At 44.9% G+C, this 24,295-nt stretch overlaps 1 long non-coding RNA gene across 3 annotated transcripts in view; it reads right to left on the bottom strand.

Annotated features, from left to right (window-relative positions):
• The window catches only part of LOC144680348 (uncharacterized), a 76,952-nt gene that overhangs the window by 14,458 nt on the left and 38,199 nt on the right, over nucleotides 1-24,295 (bottom strand). For 2 of the 3 annotated variants that reach the window (XR_013576545.1, XR_013576544.1), the window contains one exon: nucleotides 860-944. The exons of the other annotated variant lie outside the window; for it this stretch is intronic. This is a non-coding gene — a long non-coding RNA (uncharacterized LOC144680348). The remainder of the gene's footprint in view (nucleotides 1-859; nucleotides 945-24,295) is intronic. 3 annotated transcript variants of the gene reach the window in all.

The following is a 24,295-nucleotide window of genomic DNA, read 5'->3' on the forward strand; positions in this document are numbered from 1 at the left end:
ATGTGATATTTCGGTCAGCGGGCATGCTCGAGAATCGGCAGCACGCCCACCGACAATTAAGAAGCCTATTAAGGCTATTAAAGTATCAATTAACAGGGATTTTTCACTGCCTGTCCAACATTAAGGCTGGCGGGCAAGCAAATCGGCCAGGCGGCCTTTGCATTTTTCAGGAAACCTCATCCACGGGTGGGATGAGATTTCTGAAATTAAATTTTTTTTTAAATCTAAGCACAGAATTTTTATAACATCCACGCACAGGTGACTCATTCTGGTGCATGGACATTTTTCCTGGATTTTAAATTCTGTCTTTACTGAATTTAAATTCCTCAGCTCCCTGAGGCAAGTTAATATGTAGCAGGGAACTTCTCAACTCCATTCCCATTCCAACTTGGCCAATTGCAATTTTAAATTTACAACGCCTATTGTGTTCGGTTAGCACCTATAAAAAACTTGGTACATATTAAAATATTTGTAAAATCTAAAATCTTGTTGTCCTTTTTATGGAATTTTACCTCCATGCCTTTTTCAAAATTGCTTCTGGGCAAGATTGGCAGAGCAGCCTTAATGCACTCAGGACCGTTAGGGATGGGCAATAAAGTGCCAATCATAAATTCATACCGTACAGAGGAGGTCATTCAGCCCACATTTAGGCCAGATCAGGTAAGAGAAGCAGTGATCCTTACTATCCATTTGGATTTTTTAAAACAGTCCAGCAGATTTCATTGTCATTTTCTATTGATTTCCTACAAAATTATCATTTTTATTGCATTCAATTTTACATCTTTTTGCAATGGGATTGTTCACTTCTGACTTTTGAGTTGTGTAGTAATCTGATGTGTAATATACCTTTAAGACAAACGTGGTAATGTAAGATCACATGATGTTGGTACCCAATAGCAGAGTAGCACAGGCAACCTCTGTAGCCAGTTGTCTTGAGTTAGAGTCTGAAGAGAAAAGACAGAGTTTTGAGTTGTAAGCACGCAAGTGTAGCTGTTGAGTTCCTTTTGTAAATAAACAGAATGTGTTTCTTCTAAGAACAGCTACAGAAGTTCTCTGTCTTGAAACCAACTCAGTCCCCCCGAAACAAGTGTGCAACCTGGATCCTTTAGCCCCAACAAACCAAGGGCACTGGATCCAACAGGTTGCAAGCCCAGTGCTATAACCACTAAGCTAGCTCACAGTGTCAGGGAAATATGCATTTGAATCCTTTGAATCCTAGCTCCCAAAAATGAGTGGCTTTGGGACGGGTGAGAACTTTAAAAACTTCAAATAGCCTCCAACTTACACACTTGCAAGTTTAACAGAGGTGGGACAAGAGGCAGGCAACTGTCCTGGGAATTGGATTGACCCATTAATTTTTTTAATGAGCCTGACATCCTCTGATTAAGGTAATTTTGCAGGTTTAACTCTGGGCATTGAATTTCCCAGGCCTTGGAAAAACAAACATCTGAAGGGGGTGAGGGGGTGGGAGTATTTCATTTTATTCATTTATGGGATGTGGGCATCGCTGGCTAGGCCAAAATTTATTGACCATCCCTATTTGAGGAGGTGGTGGTGAGCTGCCTTCTTGAACCGCTGCAGTCCATGTGGTGCAGGCACACCCACAGTGCTGTTATGGAGGGAGTTCCAACGTTTTGACCCAGCAACAGTGAAGGAGTGGCGATATATTTCCAAGTCAGGATGGTGAGTGACTTGGAGGGGAACTTCCAGGTTCTGGTGTTCCCATCTATCTGCTGCCCTTGTCCTTCTAGTTGGTAATGGTTGTGAGTTTGGAAGGTGTTGCCTAAAGAGACTTGGTGAGTTTCTGCAGTGCATCTTGTAGATGGTACAGACCGCTGCCACTGTTCGTTGGTGGTGAAGGGATTGAATGTTTGTGGATGTGGTGCCAATCAAGCGGTTGCTGCATCCTGGATGGTGTCAAGCTTCTTGAATGTTGTTGGAGCTGCACTCATCCAGGCAAGTGGGGAGTATTCCATCACACTCCTAACATGTACCTTGTAGATGGTGGACAGGCTTTGGGGAGTCAGGAGGTGAGTTACTCGCTGCAGGATTCCTAGCCTCTGACCTGCTCTGATTTATTTATTTATATGGCTAGTCCAGCTCAGTTAATGGTCAATGGTAACCCCCAGGATGTTGATAGTGCGGGATTCAGTGATGGTATTGCCATTGAACATCAAGGGGCGATAGTCGGATTCTCTCTTGTTGGAGATGGTCATTGCCTGAAACTTGTGTGGCATGAATGTTACTTGCCACTTGTTGGCCCAAGCCTGGATATTGTCCAGGTTTTGCTGCACTTGAACATGGACTGCCTCATTATCTGAGGAGTCGTGAATGGTGCTGAACATCGTGCAATCATCAGCGAACATCCCCACTTCTGACCTCATGATGGAAGGAAGGTCATTGATGAAGCAGCTGAAGATGGTTGGACCTAGGATATTACCCATAGGAACTCCTGCAGTGATGTCATGGAACTGAGATGTTTGATCTCCGACAACCACAACCATCTTCCTTTATGCTAGGTATGACTCCAACCAGCGGAGAGTTTTCCCTCTGATTCCAATTGACTCCAGTTTTGCTAGGGCCCCTTGATGCAACAGTCAGTCAAATGCTGCCTTGATGTCAAGGGCAGTCACTCTCACCTCACCTCGGGAGTTCAGCTCTTTTGTCCATGTTTGAACCAAGGCTGTAATGAGGTCAGAAGCTGAGTGACCCTGGCTGAACCCAAACTAAGCTTCAGTGAGCATGTTATTTTTAAGCAAGTGCCGTTTGATAGCACTGTTGATGATCCCTTCCATTACTTTACTGATGAGTGAGAGTAGACTGATGGAGCGGTAATTGGCCGAGTTGCATTTGTCCTGCTTTTTGTGTACAGGTCATACCTGGGCAATTTTCCACATTGTTGAGTAGATTCCAGTGTTGTAGCTGTACTGGAACAACTTGGTTAGGGCCACGGCAAGTTCTGGAGCATAAGTCTTTAGTGCTATTGTCAGAATATTTTCAGGGCCCATAGCCTTTGCAGTATCCAGGCCTTCAGCCATTTCTTTTTATCACGTGGAGTGAATCAAATTGGCTGAAGACTGGCATCTGTGATGCTGGGGCCCTCTGAAAGAGGCCAAGATGGATCATCCACTCGGCACTTTTGGCTGAAGATTGTTGCAAATGCTTCAGCCTTATCTTTTGCACTGATGTGCTGGGCTCCCCCATTATTGAGAATGGGAATATTTGTGGAGCCTCCTCCTCCAGTGAGTTGTTTAATTGACCACCACCATTCACAACTGGATGTGGCAGGACTGCAGAGCCTAGATCTGATCCGTTGGATATGGAATTTCTTAGCTCTGTCAATCGCATGCTGCTTTCGCTGTTTGGCACACAAGTAGCCCTGTGTTGTAGCTTCACCAGGTTGACATCTCATTTTTAGGTATGCCTGGTGCTGCTCCTGACATGCCCTCCTGCACTCTGCATTGAACCAGGGTTGATACCCTGGCTTGGTTGTAATGGCAGAGTGGGAGATGTGCCAGGCCATGAGGTTACAAATTGTGTTTGAGTACAATTCCACTACTGCTGATGGCCCATAGTGCCTCATGGCTGCCTGGTCTGGAGTTGCTTGATCTGTTCGAAATTCATCCCATTTAGCATGGTGGTTGTGCCACACAACATGATGGAGGGTATCTTCAGTGTGAAGAAGGGACTTCATCACTCCTATTTGCATGGACAGATGTACCTGTGGCAGGCAGGTTGGTGAGGATGAGGTCAAATATGCTGTCCCCTCTTGTTGGTTCTCTCACCACCTGCCGCATACCCAGTCTAGCAGCCATGTCATTTAGGACTCAGCCAGCTTGATCTGTGGTGGTGCTACCGAGCCACTCTTGGTGATAGACATTGAAGTCCCCCACTCAGAGTACATCGTACAGTTTTGGAGAAAAAGCTAAGTGCTTCCTCCTGATCACTCAAGTTCCATCAGATCATCTCCTCCTGGGTCGAGGGTCAGATTGAAACCCAAACTTCTGTGTTTCCTGAAAAAACTCTGCCACCACACCCTCCCACCCCACCCTCAACTATGCAGCCCACACTGTCAAAATTCAGTACCAAGCCTCTGTTTATCCACAACTCTCAATGTCTTTCCATTAAATGAATTCTCCTATTACCTGTATTTTTTTTTTAGCCACAATACATTACCACACACTAATCCACAGACAGTGGCATCGGCCACCTGTTTACCCGATCCACAAACATGTCCATGTTTTTTGAAATCTTTTACAGCCTTTCTCACTTTGTGCTAAACTCACTTCATTTGTGTCATCTGTAAAGTTCAAGATTGCTCTCCCACGACCACATCAAAATCATCACCGCAATCCTCCTGGAAACTAACTTGCAACCATTTACTCTAACTCTTTGTTCCCTAGCATGAAACATTTTTTCCATGTTACTATATTTCCTAATACATTATCCATGATTTTTTTCCTAACAAGCTTCTAGTGTGACACCTTATCAAATACTGTCTGAAAATCTATATACACTACAATTTTGCATTCCCTTCATCTACCCAATCAATTGTCTCTTCAAAAAAAACCTCTTCTAAACTTGGGAAGCACAACTTGCCTTTAACAAATCCACATTGGCTGTCCTTTATTAACACACACGTTTGTTAATGCTCACTAAATTGATCTTAAATTATGGATTCTAAGAGTTTGTCCACAACTATACATTCATCCTGCGCAATTAGATTCCCTTCTCTTCGATTTACTGAACTGAGCCTATGAGATGCAAAATATATATGGATTAAAGGAAGAAGCAGGCTAGGGGAGCCAAATGACCTCTGCTCATTCCATATTTTCCTAATGTCTCTTTTCAATTGGATGTTACGATATTGTCCTCTCCTTTTTAGGTTCTGCACAAATGTTCTCCACATTAGATTCTCACATGGGAGATGACAAATACTCTGATATTAAAACATAGCTATGATAACAGAGCCTGTTGATGTATATAGGAGATTCATTGCTTGCAGCAATAATTTTAAATCAGGGCCCCTTTAAGATTATTTGACAGCCATCAGCCTTAGAGAAATTCACATAACATTTCCTTTCTATCAGATTATGAGTCTGTCAAAATATTTGTGAGTTAACTACTTCCTGCTCATTTTTTCCCAACATACCATCATTAATAACAATATGATATAAATAGCTTGCAATAAGCAGCGAGGAAACCAGACAATGCACACTAGAGGTCAGAAAATGTTATGAGAGACTGATTCCTATTCATTTCTTTGCAGGCTTTCCAGCAATTGAACATCACGGCAAAGACTCAGGCCTTGGAGAAGATTATTCAATTGACAAATATCTCTCGCTAAAAGTATTTGTTTGTCAGGAATGAACAACACTTAGTCGGGCACTACCTATGACAGAAATGTGCACTTCTACAGTATTTAATAGAGTAGGTTCATTTACATTCTTTGCAATGCTTGTAAGTAAGGAGAGTTACCATCAATACTCCTTTCAATAATCATTTCCAAAAGATTAAGATTAACTTTGAACAAAGATTTTTTTTCAAAATGAAAGAGGTAAAGGATGTTAAACAGTGACTGCTGGTGGCATTCCTTAGATTCACTGGCTGGCAGGGGCTCTTGAGATCAACCGTGTGTGAACATGGAATTAAAATATACCGTGAAATAATGAGTTTGCCGAAGTGCTCTGGTTAATAATTGTACTTGGTGGCCATTCGACTTCCTAACACTCCAATTCCCTTCCTCTGATGGAACGATCAACACTCACTCTTTAAAGAAAACTATTTTTAAAATAAAGAAACGATACTAAAATTAAACATACCTTCCTAATTTGTTCCATTTTGTACCAATCATATAAAAAGACCAAAATATATTTTTTATCTTCTGTAAAACAAATATGTTGCGTAACAAAAGCTGAATTACACTTTACTTACTGAAGATTTTCATTACAGGAAGCAGGTTACCCGAGATTCTCAACAGATTTACAAAAGACAACTACTGCAAATGCTAGAAATCCTTAGTAAAAGTAGAAAATGCTGGAAATATTCAGCAGATCAGGCAGCATCTGTGGAGAGCGAAACAGATTAGTCAGATGCTGTCTGCCCTGCTGAATATTTTAAGCATTTTCTACTTTTATTAAGGATTTCCAGCATTTGCAGTAGTTGTATTTTGTAAATCTGTTGAGAATCTTGGGTAACCTGCTTCCTGTAATGAAAATCTTCAGTAAATAAAGTGTAATTCAGCGTGGTAAAAGCAAGCAACAGAAGGAGCAACTATCAAATATTGCATGTAACAAAATGGAATGGAATGTTAATGAATACCATCGATCAGGCCATCAGCTGCTTTTGTTTGTACATGGATTTCTTGAATCAATATGATACAAATGTTCATATACAAAGGAGTAGTGGATTGGATGGAAGCAGTGTGACATCCAATTCTATTTAAAAACACAAAGGTAGAGAATTGTACAGTGAACACAGAAGTAAAACTACCTCAAAAGCTTACGCCTAAGAGAAAAAATTCATACACTGAAAATGAAATGAATGTTACATTATACATTTTATCTACCCTTGTCACATCTTTTCATTGCTAATTTTTATTTGCTGTTCCTTTTCCAGCCTTCCTCCCTTATTCCTGTTAAGTTTGAAACAGTTTTAAATGAATCCAAATGTCCTCATTTCTTTACTGTATTTCTTCTTCCTTCCTTGCTGGTATACATCCTCTAATTTATTTCTTTACATTGTGTTATAGCTTTACTTTTTCTTTCAGTTGTATTTTCCATTTCTGCTCTCAATTTATTTTTCTCGCTTTTTTATTTTTTAATCAACTTTCTTTGTTTCTGTCTCATGATTCTTTAACTTTGTCTTTATTGTGTTATTTTTCTGACCTTCCTGTTACATTCACATCATCACCAAAGGACCCTTTCACTTAAACACAGGTTGAATCTGAGCATTGGTGTCCCTCCCTGATGAAGCAGCTACGGTACAAGATCTGAGAGGCGCTCCAAAAACATGTTGATTTTCAGTGTTCGGGTTTATATCGAATAATGGGAGTGATCCCACTTATATATTGAGGCTTCATTTTGTAGAAATCTTCTATTCAGCACACTCCTACCTTATTATCAATTTGGATCTGCAGTGGTTGGAGCCACAGTAATACAAACAGCAGTCATCTGACTCATGCACCGCCGCCTGCTAATTAGCACGGCTCCAATTCTACAGATCTAATTTGCTAATTCGGAAAATATGTCCCAAGATGAATGTTACACACATAAAACACCAGGGTCTTTAAATATGAGTAAGGACAAATTTACATTAATTGCTAAAGAGTAACGTAGTCTTTCAGGAGGTCAAAATGATGCACGTTTTTTCGAGCTAACTCAGAGACACATGTATATCTGCACTGGCACACCTAAGACGTGAATATTTATTTAAGGGGTTGGACGAGAGTTAAGCAGTTGTCTTAAGCCTGACTCAAGCTTTAATGTGACATCAACAAAAGCAACAATGACAATTTCCATTTTTATAATGTCTTTAACATAAAAAATGTCCCAAGGCACTTCATGGAGAGGCGTACAGGAAATGAAAACAGTTGAAAGAGGATAGATTAGAAGGGCTGCCCGAAAGCTGGGTCAGAAAGATGGATTTTGATGTTTTTCAATGGGAAGTCAGAATAGGAGAGGCTAAGCGAGAGAATTCCATACAGTAGGACCCAGACAACCAAAGTGTATGTTACCATGGTGGGGTAAAGGAACTCCAGGGTGGGAGTACTCAAAAAATAGCAAACTGGAAAAAACTCACTGGTCTATTCAGTCTGCCCTGCACAATTGTGATGTCTTGTGCATCACCATACAAACACTGCCTCCTCACTTGGAAGCATGCAGTCTCCTAGGAGAAGCAGAAAAAGGGTAGCAAAGTGGATCCATTTGGGCAGAGTTCGAAAGTATGTGGTTATGATAGCAGAAAGCTACACCACTGAAGATGGAGGGAAGGGAGGGAAAATGCATAGGAGGTCAGAGTTAGAAAAGGAGAGCGCACATCCTCACATGTAGGACTGGAAGAGGCAAGGCCTGTGCCATGAGGTAGACCACAGAGGAGAGATGGTTAAGGTTGATGGAGTAGCTGACCCTGTTGACTTTACAGAAGGTCAAGGAGGACAGGACGGTTCAATGGTTGTATAAATTGGATGATGTATTATTACAGCCAAATGCTTTCATAAGCTTTAGTGGCCCATTCCCTCTAAAGGAGGAAAGAACTTCAACTCACCTGCCTCAGGTGGGAAAGTTCAATTGGTTCTCAGCTAAGGTGGGATGGTGTACGTGAGTGTGATTTTAATCTGCGGACTGGAGAGTGGCTCAGTATTATTGACTGAATGTTATTCGAATCTAGCTTCCGAGATCAGAGAGCGGCACTGGCATCAGTTGTGGAGAAGACTGGTGCAAAATATCCTTTTATTATAGCTTTTATTATATTATAGTGGCAAACTGGGCATAAAAGTGGAGACAATTGAAAGGAGAGGAAAAAAAACTGGAGTAATATAATAGAAGTTGGCCTGCAACTGAACTTATACAAATTGTTAATCATGCTCAGTGAAATACTTTTGCATACATTCTGCAATCAAAAAAAGTTAATATCTCAATTTTTAAAACAAGCAAAAATGGCAAAATAAATTAGAGTGAGAAACAAGACAGGGGTACTTGATGTTGTGAAAATAACTATTAAAATATCTAATGCTTATCTTAATGAGCTAGGCAATTAGCCTCTAGCCTGGGGCCAGGAAATTTCCTTAAGTGAAAACATTCTAAGATAAAATAAATCCAAAGTCAAGCTGAAACCGCCAGAATTTTGTACAAACAAACCACGAGATGACAAATGCCCATATAAACACTGGACCACCCGCTGTGGACACACAGAGACCCTCCTGATCCAAGGGTGGGCTGGCACAAGCAGTTTACACCGGAGAATTTCTGCACTTTGTTAGCAAAGGGGCCATGTGAATTTTTGCGGCTGTTCACAAACACACAGATTGCGAGCACTATGGGTGGGCACTGGGGGTCAAACACAAAGAAAAGACAAAGATACAATCATACACATTCGCTACCTACTGAGTGTATGACTGACAGCAAGAGCAGAAAAAAGTGAAAGAATCGTAAATGGTTTCAAGGTGACATCATTTACACTGCAGTTATCAATCTTCAGCAGTCCCAACAAAAACAACTTGCATTTATATAGCACCTTTATCATTGCAAAATGCCCAAGGCGCCTCACAGGTTCTCTCATTTATTGTGCCTGACTGGGACTCTGATTCTTTTTCCTAAGAGAGAGCTTTGCTCTGAGCATGAGTGAGTGCATACACAGACCAGGATCAAAATTGAAATGTTTAGAGTATAAGAAGAATGCTGCCTCAACATTTAAAATGAGTTGCAGGAGAGGGTGGCAGATGTTCCAAAAGCAGGGATTCTCACGGCATTTTCAAAACTAGGGAGCCTTAGCAAGTCCCCACACTATTTCTCTCCTGAGTCTGTTTGGCCCTAATTTCAAATATACGTTAAAATAAGTGGGCATAACCTCAAAATAGAGCTCAGCCATTCAGTGCTGATGTCACAAAGCATTTATTCACACAAACGGTAATGGAAACCTGAAAATGACTCCCTCAGAAAGCCGGTGAGGCCACATCAATTGAAGAGTTCATGTTGAGATTGAAAGATTTTTGTTATGTAAGGGTATTAGAGTTACAGAACCAGGGTGAATAGACCGAGTTAAGATACAAATCAGCCGTGATCTCAATGAATGACAGAACAGGCTTGAGGGGCTGAATAGCCTAATCCTGTCTCGATATGTTTCTACAGCTTTTAACATCACTGCAGAGCAAAAGGCTTGACACGAGAGCAAGTGTTAATGCAAACCATGCAATCCTGAAAGCATTACTTGCTACATTTGCTAACCATGCAGAACTACCATTTCTTAATTGATGTAAACATTTAAAATGTTACACCTTTCCTTTTCACCCGACTCTAAACTGCTTTTCCCCATAGAAACTCAATCCTTCAGAAATCATTGCCTACCACAATATGAGAGTTCAGCACATTGATGAACCAAGACACTACACAGATGGTAAGATGTGAGTTTGTGCAGAAAGCCCCAATCATTAGTCAAATTATTTAGAGGCGCACTGAGCAGAGGTGTGATGTTGCCCCAAAGACATGTAAGAAATTTGAGCTTTAATAAATAGAGGCCAATCAAGCTAACCATCATCATGTGAACCTCCTCATGGCTACTGTATTGTGGAGAAATTAATGACCTGCTAACAAAATGATATCTTTAAAAGCCACATGTTACCACAATTTCATTAGTAAATGATTAATTATGGATAAATCTGGCATCCTCCCGTTTTTCATTAAATCAGAAATTTCACCCTCACGGCTAGTTAAGCTTAATTTTCTCACCACCAAGACGGTTTCATTTCTTCTCTGCCTTGTAATATAGTCTGAGTGGAATGTGCAGTTTGAGAATAAAACCCCTTTCTACCCTGCTCCATCAATCTGCCTCAGCTCCAACCTCAAAAGAATGCCCCTTACTGCCTCGTCTAACACTTTCTCCATACTAAGCAAATCTGCCAGTTATTGCCAAATTAAGAGCACGATATTAAGTCCGCCGGGAATTGGATTCAAACTGCCCTAGCACATTTCACAGAACATTTTTTTACAGCAAGCAAACAGAATTTCACTCTTCCACTCTGGTCTGGATTTTAAAGCAAGTTGTGAGGAGGATACAAAGAGTCCACAAAGGAATACAGATAAATTAAGTGAGTGGGCAAAAAATTGGCAGATGGAGTACAGTGTGGGAAATGTGGGATTGTCCACTTTGGCAGGAAGGATAAAAAAGCAGAGCATTATTTAAATGGAGAGAGAATGCAGAATGCTGCAGTGCAGAGGGGTCGGAGTGTCCTTACAAAGTAGGGAAGTCTTGCTGCAACTGCACAGGATACTGTTGAGGCCCGTACCTAGACTACTGTGCACAATTTTGGTCTCCTTACTTAAGGAGGCATATACTTGCCTTGGAAGCAGTCCAGAGAAGGCTCACTAGGCTAATCCCTATGATGAAGAGGTTATCTTATAAGGGAAGGTTGAGCACATTTGGTCTATACTCATTGGAGTTTAGAAGAATGAGAGGTGATCCTATTGAAGCATATAAGATTCTGATGGGGCTTGACAGGATGTTGAAAGGATGTTTCCTCTATGGGGAATCTAGAATTAGTGGGAATAGTATAAAAAATAAGGGGTCTCCCATTTAAGACAGGGATGAAGAGAAATTTCTTCTCTCAGAGGGTTGTTAGTCTTTGGAATTCTCTTCCCCAGAGAATAGTAAAGGTTGGGTGATTGAATATATTCAAGGTTGAGTTAGACTTTTGATTTTTGACCTACAAGTATGTCAAGGGTTATGGGGGGCAGGCAGGAAAGTGGAGTTAAGGCCACAATCAGATCAGCCATGACCATATTGAATGCCAGAGCAGGCTCAAGGGAGCAAGTGACCTCCTGCTGCTCCTAGTTCTTATGATCTTATGAACTAGGTCCCACAGGTGAAAGGCCAATGTTTAACCCAGCATATACAGTACTTTGTTTATTGACATATAATGAAAAATAGATTATGTTTGAGTATCAGTTTTGTGGTAGGTTGTGTTTGTTTTGGTAAGCACATGAGAGTGGGTGTGATGAGTCAGGAAGTTAAAGAATAGTGTTTAAGTAAGAATTTTGGGGCATTAAATTGGTTAACATTTGCAAAACAGGTTAACTGTGATTTGGTAATCCCCTTTCTGCCATCTCCTAATTACTTCCGCTGTTCCTTGACTAACTACCCACTCTGCACTACTAACAATGATTAATTTCATCCCCATGCTTTCAGATGGGCTGGACTCATGTTGGAGTTTGTTAAGTTGAATATGTGATGGGACGATTGAAGAATGCTGAGCTCCTAAGTCTGGCTTCACATTCGTATAAGTAATTCTATTTTTTTTTCTTACCTTTTTAGTGCCAGCCATTACTGGTTCATTCACAGACCACTTGCTTGGCTGTTTAGGCAAGACAACCCTGCCTCAGCCCAACTGCTGCTGGAACCCTCATCCATTCTTTAGTTACCTTGAGACTCAATCATTCCAATGCTCTTCTGGCCAACGTCTTACCTTCCACCATATGTAAATTTGAGTTCATCCAAGCTTTGCTGCCTGTCACCTTACACCAAGACTTGTCCAACCATCACTGCTGGTATGGTATTGGTCCGTTAATGCATCTGTTTTAAAATTCTCATCCTGTGGTTACATCCCTCCATGGCCTCACATCCCTCCATCTCTATAACCTCTTCCAGCCCTGTAAACTCCAATAATACCACCCTTCTCCATTCTGTCAGCCTTGCCACCTTGATTTTCTTTGCTCCACCACTGGTGGATGTGTCTTCAGTTCTCCACATTGTAAGCTCTGTAATTCTCTCCCTAAACCTCTCTGCTCTACCTTTCTATCCTCCTTTAAGATGTCCTTTGTCCAAGCTTTTGTTCACTTATCATAACATTTTCTTCTTTGGCTTAGTGTCATCCTTTTGTCTGATTACATTCTAATGAAGCACCTTGGGATGCTAAGTTTACTTCATTAAAGAAATTATATAAACACAAGTTGTTGCTGAGGATACAGATTGCAGTGAGGAACCTACTGCAAATAGTCTCAATCCTGTTATGTAAAAGGTCCTAAAACAGGATTTTCATATGGGCATTGGGTTTAATATTAGTGTCAGACAGGCCCTGGATGAAACTGGCACCTAGCATTCACCTGACATAAATCAAGCAAACAGCATATTGGAGTTTCAGTGCCTGCTAAACAGCCAGTGCATAATCAGATTTCTAGGAATTCATTTGCAAATCCTACATCTTTCTCCTCTAAACCATTGCACTGCTCAGGCCACTCTACAACAATAAAAGAGATATTAAACTATTTCCTGTACTTCATGCATCAATGTGGACATCAAATGCACTAGTGTAGATGTCACCACCTGTGTGCTAAAGATGGAATTGTGCATAAATGCTTTGTCTAGTATGGTATTGAACAATAAATATCAAGACGCCTCAAGCTTGAAAAAAGGAAGAGTTGGGGCAGAATTTTCTGGTTGTCGGGTGGGCATGTGCCTGACCGGAACGAGCATAAAATGCCGCGCCATGATGTCGGGTGAGCATCCCGATGTCATCACGTACCAGCGAGATATTTCAGTCGACGGGCATGCACGGGAGCTGGCAGCACGCCCGCTGACAATTAATAGGCCTGTTAAGGCCATTAAAGTACCTATTGAATTAAATTTTTCACTGCCCATCCAACCTTATGGTTGGCGGGCAAGCGAAAAGGCCAAGCGGCCTTTGGAATTTTTGTGAAACCTCATCCACTGGGCGGGATAAGGTTTCGATCCGTCATTAAAAATAAAAATAAAACATTTTCAAACTAATTTCTGACATTTATAAACAGTTTTAAATTCTTTATTTTCATGGTTCAAAATCTTCATCTCCCTGAGGAAACTCTGTGCCTCAGGGAGCTTTTCCTCGGTGTGCCCGTTCGCGCATGCACAAACTTGCGCGCTCGCCCTCCTCCCCACCCATCCCCCCACCCAGTCAGTGCTGCAGCGCGTGGTTCATGCTGGGTGGGCTTTAATTGGCCCGCCAGCTTAAAATCACGTTCAGGCCCCGGTCGCAGGCGGCTTTCGGACTTGCGACCGCTCCAGCTCTCCCCCCGCCGAGCCCGCTCTAACAAGGGCAGAATTCTGCCCTTGCATTTACATGGGACAGGATTTTTTTCGGTGTCAGGGGCCGAATTTTACAGCCCCATGACAGGAGGGGTGGGCCCAGAGAATGTGGCGAGCTGTTCAAAACCCCATTGACTTCAGTGGGACCGGAAGACCCTGCTGGAGGGAGAGGCTGTATAATTCCACCCAGGGTTTCTCATCCCAGCACCCGAAGAGTCAACAGAGAACGCATCCCCACCTATACCTGCTGCCTTGCAGCGGGGCATTAATTTGCCTTAGAGAGCTGCTGGCCAATCTGATAATCAGCAGCTCTGTAGTCCCAGCTGTATCAGGTTTGAGCAGAGGCCAGTCCTGGGACTACAGAGCTGCTGGGGGTATGACCTCATTGGAGGTATCCGCCCCTTGCCCTACACCAAACACCAGCCCACAAAACTAATGCTGTTGGGCTATCTGCTTGGCATGGTCCTCCGCTCTGCTGCCGGTAAAATAGCAGCAGGGGCTGGAATTAAGCCCTTAAGTGGCCAATTAATGGCTATTTTAAGGGCCTCAATAGGCCCAATGGTGTGCAGGCCACCCAATGCCTCAAAGGTCTATGCACATGCACCCCCATGTCCCTCTGTCCCTGCACACTCTTAGGCCAGGATTTTCTGGCCCTACGGCAGTGGGTTTCCCTGCTGCAGATCCGGCGAGCCATTCAAATCTCCGTTGACTTCGGTGGGACTGGAAGACCTCACTGATGGGAGGGGCCATAAAATCCCACCCTTCAGAACTGCACTATTAAGTTCATATTGCCTCTCCCTATTCCTTCTGCCAAAATGCAGCACCTCATGCCTCCCTGTATTAAATTTCATCTGTCACTTGTCTACCCATTCTCAGTCTATGTCCTGAAACAGCCGATTTGTATCACCTTCGTTGTTCGCCACTCGTCCAACTTGGTATCGTCGGCAAATTTTGAAATTTTACTCTGCGTTCTGATATCCAACATATAGAGTGGAATTTTCTGTGCCCACTGGCATCAGGCATGCTCGGTGGCATGAGCGGACAATATGGCGAGAAGGCCAGAAATCAGTTTCACTTGACCGATTGCACTCAGAGGTAAGTACACAGTAACTCAAGGATCGCCTGTTGGACTTCAAGGTTGAGGCGACTGTGGTGGAGGGGGTGGACTTCAAGGTTGAGGCGACTGTGGTGGAGGGGGGTGGGGGTGGGGGGGGAGGTGGTGCGGGGGCAAGGGCTGCCCTTAGGTTAAAGGTAGTGCACAAGCATGTGCAGGGTCGTGTTGATAGCGGGGGCAGGTAAATGGCCACACTTTAGGGAAACCTTGTATAAAGTGACTATTCCTCCTGAAACAGTTCAAATGCAACCACATTGACATGTGTGGAGTCAGGTCTCTAGCTTATCTGCCCATTTAAGCAACAAAGAGGCATGAAAGTGCCACCAAATGCTCCAGAGCTTTTCACCCCTCGGGCACAGGCTGCAAACTAATGAGCAGTTTAGTGGGCTGTGGAACAGTTGGACAACTGGGCACGTTGTACAATCTCCTTGCTAAAACTGGTGGAGATGCTCACAGACCCTTGCAATGTCATCATCCTGGTTTGGACCAGTCTCCCCCATGGTTCAAGCTAACAGTACAGCCTTGCAGTGCGGGTTAGGAGAATGCCTGCGCCTGAGCTGAGACCACAACATGCAGTCCAGTGGGCAAAGATGCTGCCAATTGGTCAGGTGGAGTGAGTCGGAGGAAGGTGGGGTTTCAGGCAGCCATGCAGCCACACTAAACTCTGGCCAGCACTCATTAAGAGGCCTTCAGACTTAACCAAGAGAGGTTCTTAGAACACTGAAGCTAACCCACTGTCCTCGCTCTTTCATCCCACAGGAGGAAGTACATCAGGATTGTGGAGCCTGGGTGAACTAGCTGTATATCTCATGGTGTACAGAGAGCAAAGACAAGAGAAAAGAGAGTGACTGAGGTGCCTGGTTGCGCAGAGGGATGAGCAGCACCCTCAGGAAGAAGGGGTGCCTGGGGCTCTCGCACACGCTGATGAAGAGCCACAGTGAGCCATTGCTGATTGGCACCTAACTAGACCCAGGGTTTATAGATGCCGCCTTTCATTCCTGCAGTTGACTGGGAACCAGTGTTGTCAAAGACTGTGTATGTCTAGGGAACTGGTTAGTCACATCTGCCAGTTACTGCAGAATTTGGCACCACGGGGACATGGAGGGCATCCACTGCTAGTGGCCGTGAAAGAGACCGCAGCGCTCATTTTCTACACCAGTGGCTACTTTCAGGGCTCCACAGGTGACCTCTGTGGGATTTCACAAGCCGCCACCCACAAATGCACCCATGAGGTCACGGATGCCATTTTCGTGACGCCACACAATTTTGTGCATTTCACCCGGGACCAAGAGAGCCAGGATACAAGAGCGCTGGGATTTGCCCAGATCTCGGGCTTCCCACAGGTGCAGGGTGCCATCGACTGCACTCACATGGCGCTCAGATCTCCATCGCAACAAGCGGTCGACTACGTCAACTGCAAGGGCTTCCACTCACTGAACGTGCAGCTGGTGTGTGACCACCACAAACACATCCTACAGGTCTGCGCACAGTTTCCAGGGAGTGTGCACAACTCCTACATTCTCAGTCAGTCACAGATCCCTGATGTCTTCCAAGATTCACAGATGCTACAAGGATGGCTCCTTGGGGTCAAGCCTCCCTGTCTGGCTTTAGCACCTGACCCCTTCAGGAGCACAGCATCACTGGTCACAGATGCAGAAGAGATGGGGGCCAGCCCCACCAGAAAGGTGCTGAGAGCGCACAGAGAGAATGACAGAACTCTGTAGTGCATGCCCACTACATTCTGGCAGCAAAGTCAAGCACCCTCAAAGTGCAGGCATCAGTAATGTGTCCAGGAAGTGTGAAGCTGGACCATCACTTTGATCTGAAGGTTGCACAAAGCACAGGGAAGAGGCCCTGGACTGAGACACCTGCCTTTATCTTGTACAGAAAGGTTTCACATCTGAGTGACATGGACACTGCTCATCAGAACAAGAAGCCATAGGCAGGGAGACATTCTCAGGAGTTTATCTAAATTAGTGAACATTATGTACAAGTAGTTAACATCCGTGCCCAGGCTGTGCAATTACATCTTCTTAACGTTCCTAACCTTGTCGTAATGTCTTGGTGCTCCCCGGATATCCACAGCTGGGGTGTGTAGGCAGCCTGCTGACTGCTACGCCCTGACTGTGATGAACTTGATGAGGATCCTCTGGAGGGCCAAGACCTGGAGGGCCCCAGCCTGCTGTTGGGGTCCTGCTGTGTGGCAGTGGCACCATCTTCCGTCTGTGGAGCTGGAGCTTCTGGGGTCATAGTAAGAGAGGATTCAGATGGACTGGACACTCCCAGAGTCACCTGGATAGATGGCCCCAGGGTGTGCACCTGCTGATCCTCCTCCCTATGGGTGCCCAAAGGCCCTTGGCTGACTCCTTGAGGATAAGAGATAGCTGGAGTGGGATCGAGGTGCCCCATATCCCTCTTGTGTACACACTGTTGGAAGCCAACTATAGCATTGGTGATGGAGCAACATCCTAGACCAAGGTCTCCATGATGGTCACCATCATACCAGTGTTGACCTCAGTGTATTGGCATGCTGGCACTATCACCTCACCCTGAAGGCGGACAGACTCCTTCATTGTGCCTTGCAATCTGAGGAGTGTAGCGGATATCCCTTCCTGATGTTCCCGAGCTTTCCTTTGCAGCTCCAGCAACTGAGGTATGACCGAGTCCAGATGCTTGTCACTGACTCAGACTGAGCAAATTTCTGGTCTCCAGCAATCCTCAGAGTGCCGGACACCTGGGAAGTCCCTGCCACCACCTGTGATGTACTCACCAGATTGTGATCCTGAGGCTACTTAAAGCTAGGTTCCACTGACATGTGTGTCTCTGCGCTGGTGGACGGTGTGGGTGAGCGCTGTGACAGGTCTTCAGGGAAGGTTTCAGCGGATTCCTCTGCTGAGCTTCTCTCGGGGCTTGATTGGAGGCCCTGGGTCATGGACTGTCTTGGCTGTTTGGCAGATGTGCCTGTGAGAGCAAGGAGAGATAATTGGTGCATGGCAGTGGCCTGTAAAACAGGACACATCACTCACAGCATGGTTGTCTGATGGATGTTGCACTGGATCCTCACTTGGTAAAGCACCACTGACCTCACCGTCAGTGCAAGACCGATCCAGATCCATGCCAGCCAGTTGAATGGCTCTATTTTCAAAGTCCGTGAGGACCTTGATGTCAGGCATTCCTCCACTGGTAAGGGACCTCTCCCTGTTGAAGAAGGGACTTCTCTCTCTGAAGAAGAGTCATACGGACTCGAAATGTTAACTCTGTCTTTCTCTCCACAGATACTGTCAGGCATGCTGAGTTTTTCCAACATTTTTTGTTTTTGTTTCAGATTTCCAGCATCCGCAATATTTTGCCTTTACCTCTCCCTGTTGTTGTGTGCGAGCTTGTCCTGCATGAATAGAGATGGAGAGAGTGTAAGTGGGACTCCTGCCGGGCCAGATGATAAGTATGCCCGGCATGTGTTGGTGGTGGGTGGTCCCATGGACGGGATGAGGACAATGACGGTGTGTGTGAGAGAGTGAATGGTGATGTTCCTTGCACTGACAATGAGTGAGGGCCCTGTGGATGTGTGATGGGTTTGTGAGTGTGTGAGTTGAGAGTGATGAGAAGAGTGACTTACCCTGGTGGAACGATGGAGACCATTCATCCTCTTGTGGCACTGGGTGGCTCTCCTCTTTTGCAGGGCATTGGTGCTGACCACCTCTCCCACCACCTCCCATGCTGGATTGGTGATGCTGCTGTCTCCACTGCAGCCAGGGTGGGGGTAGAGGACATTAAAGCAGACCTCCACGGCATTCAAAAGGCAATCGAGGGACATATCAGTAAACCAGTGGCTGCAGTATTTTTGCCTTTTGGGGCCATCCTGTCCTCCGTGCAGCAGTTCTGGGCTGGAAGCGCTAAGAGGTGTGTATGCGGCTGCACTTTAAACATGGCGCCCAGCCTGATGAAGCGGCGAGGTGACAGCGTGGCAGGTGAAGCAAAGGCTGCCTGCCATGGAAACGTCATGTTTTCCAGAATTACATAATTAACGTGACGCGTTTGCGATGATACAGTGTGAGAAGCCGCCATTGCGGCCGATGGGTAAAACGTCATTTTCCCCACCCGCTACTGCAATTAGTGGAAATGTGGATCCATTCCACCCATAATCAAAAAAAAGCTGTGGTCCTCGCATGGACATTTGGGGAACATTGCTGTCTACCACCTTCCAGTGTGAAAAATAATCACGTACCCTGATTCAGAACAAAAACAAAAATACCTGGAAAAACTCAGCATGTCTGACAGCATCTGCGGAGAGGGATACAGTTGACGTTTCGAGTCCATATGACCCTTCAACAGAACTAAGATGTATAGAAATGAGATGAAATATAAGCTGGTAGAGGGGGGTGGGACAGGTAGAGCTCGATAGGGGGCCAGTGATAGGTGGAGGCCAAGAAGAGACTGCCAAAGATGTCATAGACAAAAGGACAAAGGGGTGTTGACGGTGGTGATATTATCTAAAAGATGTGCTAATGCGGACATTAAGGGAAGCAAGCTAGTGGCAGATGGCCCTAGTGCGGGTGGGGTCAGGGGAAGGGATCGAAATGGGCTAAAAGGTGGAGATGAAACAATAGATCAAAATAAATTTAAAGATAGGAGGGAAAAGAAAAAAATATAGTTGTAAAAAAATTATAAATTATTGGAAAAGGGGGAATCGGAAAGAGTGTGGGGATGGAGGAGAGAGTTCATGATCTGAAATTGTTGAACTCAATATTAAGTCCGGAAGACTGTAAAGTGCCTAGTCGGAAGATGAGGTGCTGTTCCTCCAGTTTGTGTTGAGCTTCACTGGAACATTGCAGCAGGCCAAGGATGGACATGTGGGCATGAGAGCAGGGTGGTGTGTTGAAATAGCAAGCGACAGGGAGGTCTGGGTCATGCTTGCAGACAGACCGAAGGTGTTCCGCAAAATGGTCACACAGTCTGCGTTTGGTCTCTCCAATGTATAGGAGACCGCATTGGGAGCAGCAAATGCAGTAGACTAAATTGAGGGAAGTGCAAGTGAAGTGCTGCTTCACTTGAAAGGAGTGTTTGGGCTCTTGGACGGTGAGGAGGGGGAAGTAAAGGGGCAGGTGTCACACCTTCTGCAGTTACATGGGAAGGTGCCGTGAGAGGGGGTTGAGGTGTAGGGTGTTATGGACGAGTGGATCAGGGTGTCCCGGAGGGAACGATCCCTGCAGAAAGCCACCAGGGGGGGTGAAGGGAAGATGTGTTTGGTAGTGGCATCATGCTGGAGTTGGCGGAAATGGCGGAGGATGATCCTTTGAATGCAGAGGCTGGTGGGGTGATAAGTGTGGACAAGGGGGACCCTATCATGGTTCTGGGAGGGAGAGGAAGGTGTGAGGGCGGATGTGCGGGAGATGGGCCGGACACGGTTGAGGGCCCTGTCAACCATCGTGGGTGGAAAACCTCGGTTAAGGAGGAAGGAAGATATGTCAGAGGAACTGTTTTGGAAAGTGGCATCATCAGAACAGATGCGACGGAGGCGAAGGAACTGAGAGAATGGGATGGACTCCTTACAGGAAGCGGGGTGTGAGGAGCTGTAGTCGAGGTAGCTGTGGGAGTTGATAGGCTTGTAATGAATATTGGTGGACAGTCTATCACCAGAAATTGAGACAGAGAGGTCAAGGAAGGGAAGGGAAGTGTCAGTGATTTGGCCCAATGTACCATGATTCACTGTTATCAGTCCTTAAGCCAATTTTTTTGTTGCACTGAGTCTCCTATTGCATATGCCACAATTTTGTTAACCAGTATTGTATGTGATACTTTGTCAAATGCTTTCTTAAAATCCATCTAGACAACATCCATTGCATTCCCTTCACCAATTTTCTTTGCTCCTTCATCAAAGAATTCAATTAGATTCGTCAAGCATGATCTGCCTTTTACAAATTCATGCTGGCTCTCCTTAATTAACTGAAACATCTCTACGCCTGTAGAGTTTTTTTTCCTGGTTTTTGTTTCTAAAGCCTTGCCCACCACAGATGTTAAATTATTGTCCTGCATTTGCTAGAACTATTCTTCCACTCTTCCTTGAACATAGGTGTCAAAATTGCTCAGTTACATTTTTTCCTGTCAGTCTTTGGTTCAATTTTACCCTGGCTACATTCCACCTCATTCCATTGAAATTAGTTTTATTTTTGTTATTCATTCACGGGGTGTGGGTTTCGCTGGCTGGGCCAGTATTTATTGCCCTTCCCTAATTGCCCTTGAGAAGGTGGTGGTGAACTGCCTTCCTGAACTGCTGCAGTCCCTGTGGTGTAGGTACACCCACAATGCTGTTAGGAAAGGAGTTCCAGGATTTTGACCCAGCGACAGTGAAGGAACAGCGATATATTTCCAAGTCAGGATGGTGAGTTACTTGGAGGAGAACTTCCAGGTGGTGGTGTTCCCATGTATCTACAGCCCTTGTCCTTCTAGATGATAGTGGTCGTGGATTTAGAAGGTGCTGTCTGAGGAGCCTTGGTGAATTCCTGCAGTGTATCTAGTAGATGGTACACACTGCTGCTACTGTGCGTCGATGGCGGAGGGAGTGAACGTTTGTGGATAGAGTGTCAATCAAGTGGGCTGCTTTGCCCTGGATGGTGTCAAGCTTCTTGAGTGTTGTGCAAGCTGCCCTCATCCAGGCAAGTGGGAAGTATTCCATCACACTCCTGACTTGTGCCTTGTAGATGGTGGACAGGCTTTGAGAGTCAGGAGGTGAGTTACTTGTCACACAAGCCCGAGCCTCTGACCTGCTCTAGTAGCCATAGTATTTATATGGCTAGCCCAGCTCAATTTCTGGTCAATGGTAACCCCCCAGGGTGTTAATAGTGGGGGATTTAGTGATGGTAATACCTTTGAATGTCAAGGGGTGATGGTTGGATTCTCTCTTGTTGGAGATGGTCATTGCCTGGCACTTGTGTGGCTTGCCACTTGTCAGCCCAAGCCTGGATATTGTCCAGGTCTTGCTGCATTTGGACATGGACTGCTTCATTATCTGAGGAGTTACAAATGGTGCCGAACATTGTGCAATCATCAGCGGACATCCCCACTTCTGACCTTATGATGGAAGGAAGGTCATTGATGAAGCAGCTGAAGATGGTTGGGCCAAGGACACTACCCTGAGGAACTCCTGGACTGATATCCTGGAGCTGAGATGACTGACCTCCAACAACCACAACTATCTTTCTTAGTGCTAGGTATGACTCCAACCAGCGTTGAGTTTTCCCCTTGATTCCCAATGACTCCAGTTTTACTCGGGCTCCTTGATGCTACACTCAGTCAAATGCGGCCTTGATGTCAAGGGCAGTTACTCTCACCTCACCTTGGGAGTTCAGCATTTTTGGTCCATGTTTGAACCAAGTCTGTAACGAGGTCAGGAGCTGAGTGGCCCTGGTGGATCCCCAACTGAGCATCGGTGAGCAGGTTATTGTTAAGCAAATGCCTTTTGATAGCACTGTCAATTAACCCTTCAATCAAGCATAGACTTTTGGGAAAGTAATTGGCCGAGTTGGATTTCCCCTGCTTTTTGTGTATAGGACATACCTGGGCTATTTTCCACATAGCTGAGTAGATGCCAGTGTTGTAGCTGTACTGGAGCAGCTTGGCTAGGGGCACGGCAAGTTCTGGAGCACAAGTCCTTAGTGCTATTGCCGGAATATTGTCAGGGCCCATGGCTTTTGTAGTATCCAGTGCCTTTAGTCATTTCTTGATATCATGTGGAGTGAATTGAATTTGCTGAAGACTGGCATCTCTGATGCTGCGGATCTGCAGAGAGGCCAAGATGGATCATCCACTCGGCACTTCTGGCTGAAGATTGTAGCAAATGTTTCAGTCTTATCTTTTGCGCTGATGTGCTTTGCTCCTCCATCATTGAGGATGGGGATATTTGTTGAGCCTCCTCCTCCAGTGAGCTGTTTAATTGTCCACCACCATTCACAACTGGATGTGGCAGGACTGCAGAGCTTAAATCTGATCTGTTGGTTGTGGGATCGCTTAACTCTGTCTATCACTTGCTCCTCATGCTGTTTGGCATGCCAGTAGTCTTGCGTTGTAGCTTTACCAGATTGACACCTCATTTCTAGATATGCCTGGTGCTGCTCCTGGCATGACCTCCTGCATTCTTTATTGAACCAGGTTTGACCCCTGGCTTGTTGGTAATGGTAGAGTGTGGGATATGCCGAGCCATGAGGTTACAGATTGTGTTTGAGTAAAATTCTGCTACTGCTGATGGCCCACAGCGCCTCATGGATGCCCGTTCTTGAGTGTTTGAAATCTATCCTATTTAGCACAGTCAAGGGCCACACAACACGGTGGAGGGTATCCTCAATGTGAAGGCAGGACTTGGTCTCCACAATGACTGTCCGTTGGTCACTCCTACTGATACTGAGATGGACAGATGCATCTGCGGCAGGCAGGTTGATGAAGATGAAGTCAAGTGTGCTTTTCCCTCTTGTTGGTTCCCTCGCCACCTGCCGCAGACCCAGTCCAGCAGCTATGTCATTTGGGACTCAGCCAGCTTGGTCAGTAGTGGTGCTACTGATGAACATTGAAGTCCCCCATCCAGAGTACATTCTGCACCCTTGCCACCCTCAGTGTTTCCTCAAAGTCGTGTTTGACATGAGGAGCACTGATTCATTGTCTTTGTTGTTTCTGGTGCCAGGTCGCTGCCGGATGGTCTATTTCATTCCTTTTCGGTGACTTTGTGGTGGCTTGATACAATTGAATGGCTTACTAGGCCATTTCAGAGGGCAGTTAAGAGTCAACCACATTGCTGTAGGGCTGTAGTCACATGTGGGCCAGACCTGGTAAGGACGACAGATTTCCTTCCCTGAAGGACATTAGTGAACGAGATGGGTTTTTACAACAATCAACAATGGTTTCATGGTCATCGTTAGGCTTTTAATTCCAGGTGCTGTTCCAATTTAGGTGTTAGGGGTCATGATCTTCTGACTCCAATTTGTTTCACGGTATTTTTTGGTGGGTTGTTTTTTGTTTCTCATTGCTTTCTTTATTCCTTTACTTTAGTTTTGGATGTCTGCTGTCCAGCCATTCACACCTCATCTTTTGGCTTATTTTTAATTCACTACTATGCCTTACAGTTTTTGTACCATGAAACTTTTTGTCATTTAATCTCTCCAGCCCTCCACCCTTCACAGAGCTTCCCTTTTGTTCTTCCTCCCCACTCCTTCTTTCACTTCCTCAAAACCCACTGCCGTTTCATCTTTCCTCAGCTCTAATGAAGGATCATCAACCTGAAACAGTAACATTGTTTCACTCAACGGATGTTGATGTCAAGTCTTCACTTTCCCAAAAAGATCAAACTCATTTTGCTTAACATTTCCTCAAGACCTAGATTCCTGTTACTTGGACCTAGATTTTCGCTCCCGAGGCAATTGC

This window comes from Cetorhinus maximus, chromosome 5, assembly GCF_964194155.1.
Source record: "Cetorhinus maximus chromosome 5, sCetMax3.hap1.1, whole genome shotgun sequence".
NCBI classification, from domain to species: domain Eukaryota; kingdom Metazoa; phylum Chordata; class Chondrichthyes; order Lamniformes; family Cetorhinidae; genus Cetorhinus; species Cetorhinus maximus.